The sequence below is a fragment of the Aplysia californica genome, unplaced genomic scaffold (assembly GCF_000002075.1).
Source record: "Aplysia californica isolate F4 #8 unplaced genomic scaffold, AplCal3.0 scaffold00336, whole genome shotgun sequence".
Classification (NCBI taxonomy): Eukaryota; Metazoa; Mollusca; class Gastropoda; order Aplysiida; family Aplysiidae; genus Aplysia; species Aplysia californica.
The window spans coordinates 348,218-352,433 of NW_004797606.1; positions in this window are offsets into that span (position 1 = coordinate 348,218).

Here is a 4,216-nt window from a genome sequence, read left to right on the forward strand (position 1 = left end):
GGGGGTATCTTTGATTGAAAAGCTTGTGTTCATAGTCTACGAAAAACGACCGTTTTGGTGAAACTTGGTTGATCATGATGATTAAAATGTGTGTTGTTGTTTGTCTGTTAATTGTTGTCGACAAAGATGACATAGATTCTATTACATTCATTTGAGAGGTGAAATTGTGTGCCTCTGATTCTGACTAATCAGACTGAAAATGCGTGGAAAGCTTTTGGACGGATTGAGCACAGTAACGTTCTGCCGTATTTCGTGGCTTGCGTAGTCCACGTTTTCTTTGGGCTTCCGCTACCAAAAAATTTTATTCCTCTCCCAGTTTGATATGGGGCTTGCAGCCTAAGCCCCAACTGGACTTCTTCACTGACTGTTAGGCTACTACTGGTGACTAAAATCCAAACAAAACATTTTTTACAAAACATATACCAAAAAAGTGTCGCACCAAACAAAACTATACATACATGCAGCGGCGATGGGTAGTGAAGGAGATCATAGGTAAATGAGAGTTTCTTAAGTAAGGAAGTTCAGTTGAAACCGTTGTGATAACATGCGATGAACGTAGAATGACTGAGGTCGCGAACTCTCAATAATGCCGTCTCGCCGTCGCGAACTCGGGTTGAGCGGTTTGCGTGACGTCACCCGACTGGACTGGGGACAATTTTAAATGGTCATTTCCGAGCTGGTGTTTCACAGTAGACAAAAACTAATTACATTTTTAAATCAGAGTCGTCAAATTAGGGTGGTCACAGAGCAGAATTACATTTTAAGCAATATTTTAGGAATTTCGAGTTTTTTTTAATCCCCAAATAAATGCTTAATAACCAGCTGTGTTGTGGTGTAATTTTTTGCTTATATCTAGGTCTAGGCCAGTACGTGGTTTTCAAACTTGTTTCTCCCACCGCCCCATTTTTCACCCAGCCGAGTCCGAGCGCCCCCTACTTCGCCCCAACCATCAATACGGCATAACGACATGCATAATATAATAACAATCACAAATAAAGAGAGAGCTCAAAAAGTAGGGTACAAAATAACATGCCTAAATTATAATGATTTGGTTCTGAATATTAGTAACGGGTCACAAATCACCATCATTACAGAGTCTTAAATTAAGTGTGTACGAGAGATAATAAAACACATTTTTTCTTCAATGTTATGCAAGGGCACTGAGAACACTGTACATTTTATGCATTTGTGCCATCGGTATTTATCGACCAGTGTTGTTAACGTCAATAAAAGTAAAACAGGTATTATGACATTTACAAAAGCAAAACACTAAAAAAAAAAAAAAAAAAAAAAAGTGATCATTAGTTTGAAAACAGATTAACATTATTTTTATGAAACTTTTTCTCCCATCAACGTGCTGCAATAAAGTGGTCTGAGATTTGTATATCAAATATCTCCATTGTAGAACATAAAAATATTATTAAGCCTTTCAAATGTGAGAAACCACACGAAAGAAAAAGTATGCATGGGTCTTAGTCTGTAATTATCACCATCATCGTAATCATCGCCGTCATCATCATCATCATCATCATCATCATCATCATCATCATCATCATCATCATCATCATCATCATCATCATCATCATCATCATCAGTTTCATCAGCAGTGGCAGCACATGCACATAACAAACTCTATTAAACAAGTGAGTATTTTGCTTTAGAAAAAAGAAGAAAGAAAAGCAAAAAAAGAAAAGATGTATTCAGGTATCAAGTAAGGGTAAACTACGGAGTAAGCATATATACAAATAAGTCATTGACACTGCCCTAATGGGAAGTACGGACCTGGTGAGACGAAACCAACTTATCAACATCCGCTACAGGTTTCAGATTGGTCAGTAGCAGACGCTAATCGCCACGCTCTGTGATCCTGTTTGTTCCTCTGCTTTGTCAGCAACTTTGTCGCAGCACAGAATCCCCTTTCTACTAGACAGGAGGTGGGAAAAGCGATGAACGACAACTTGATTGATATTTTCCCAAAGGGAGGGATATTTGTCTTGCACGATAGTTTCCAACCAGGATGACTGGTAGATTCTACGACTTTTTGAGCAATGGTTTGATTTCAAAGTCAATTTTCACTGCCAGCTCTTCTTCAATTGCCATTGTCAAGTCACCGTCTGTTCCAGTATTGAGTGGGTCCAGTACCCAGTCTGGAATTTCCAGTTAAAAGATATCAGTAAACCTTATCTTCTCGATCATACAGCATGCAAATCTCTGAGGTGGTTGGTATATATTTCTAGTTCCTCGTCAGAAACCCGCCCTTCTTTCAGTGTCTCTGTCAAGCTAGAAAACTTAGCAAATTCTCTTCAGCCAATGTTTCGGTGAAACATTTCCAATTTCGACAAGAATGACGAAAGCATGGATTTTGCCTTGATCAGGTTGGTGTCATCCCCGTGCAGCTGCAAGTTGAACTGGTTGAACTTTGCGAAAAGATCAGTGAGGAACGACATGTTGTTCTTGTGGTCTTTCAGTTTATTGTAGAGATCACTGTCTGTTTCTTGAAAAAAGCTCCAGCACAGAGTCAAACAGGCAAAACAATATTCGTGTTAAATAGTTTCCTTTTGAGAGCCACCGGACTTCAGTGTGCAAAAGAAAGAATTGAAGGTTCTCGTCATTTTCAGTGCACAGCTGTTGAAATAATCTCGAGTTCAAAGCGTGGACGTTGATCTTGTTCACACACTTGATGACAATGTCCAGTGTGTTGTGCAAACTTTCATTCAGGTGTTTTGCCACCAAATTCTGTCTGTGAATGACACAGCGAACAGTTAGTACTCCAGGGACTGATTTCTTCAAGAAGCTCATAAATCCACGGTACCGACCAGTCATCGACGGTGCTCCATTTGTTGCACAGGCAACTATATTGGTCAGAGGAATCTGTTTCTCCTCGAAAAATTCTTGGACCAATTAGAAAATGGACTCGACTTTGGTATCTGTTTCCAACATTTTCGCAATTAACAATTCTTGCATTTTTTACCTCACCCTCTATGAACCGATATCCAGTTTTAGGCTGAACTCACGTCCTTTAAGCATTTTGCATAATGATTCCTTTAACATTTGCTGACATCCCATCCTTACGTCTTTGAACGGTATTGTCTCTTAGTGGCAAGAACTTTCAACATATGCTCCGGGGCACGGTGCAGGACTGTGCTGACCACCTCTCTAATCGCAGATAATATGAGGTCCTCACCGAGAGTACGTGGTTTGCCTGCCTTTGCAATTAGCAGAGATAAATTATTAGTTGCTCGTATGTCTTCATCAGCTTGATCGACGTCGGCTGCAAACATCGATTTAATAGATTTTTATTTCTGAAAATTGATCTTTGGATTTTTTAAGCATGCCAGATCTTTGTCAAATTTACCGGGATGAATCATCTTTATATGGGCTTTGAGTGCTGGGAAAGAAAGTTCTTAGTGATAAGTAGTATTGTAAACTAATGCTAAGTTATCAACTTTTGTTTTTGTTTTTTATGTGGCTTCTTTCCCTTCACCATTTTTTATGTTGCATTTCATGAAAATTTCCCACCGCCCCCTTAACGCCCACCACCGCCCACCAATCGCCCAATTTCGCCACAGCGCCCCCCAAACTGTCGCCACCGCCCCCCTGAGGGTTCAGTGCACGTCGATATTTTGTATGGGGTGTAGAAAGTACGAGTAAAGTACTATACTGGAGGCCAGGACCTGCGATTTATTGCTTCTCACTTTCAGTTTGTTTTCTAGCTTAGACTCAAGCAGGGGCGGTTTGTTAACTGGGCAAGACCGGCGGTGCCGGTCAGATTTTTGTCAACTGAACTGTTGACTAGAGGTTTATTGCTGATGACGATTTTCATTCAGTTTTAAGTAAATCCAAACAAACATGTATCAACATTCAAAAACACCTTGCCGATTTGAAGGCGCTCAAATAGACAAGTGGGATTCACTGCTGTTTTGTCGCGACATAACCTCATTCCTTCACGTTTGTTATCGCGCCGGCTCGTAACTTTAAATCGTCTCCCGTCAAACCGTCACGTCGCGGAACTTCGTACTACGTACGAGGCCAAACACACGGCGGGCTTGGCTTAGGCCTAGCGATGACGTCAGTCCCATGGACAAATCCATCGTCAGTCCACAGAAAGATTAGTATATCCCTTAACTGCCATATTGGCCTCTTTGTAGCTTACAAAATTAAGAATGAGACTGTCTTGAGCAGCACAGACACATGTATTATTTTATCAGCAAAACAC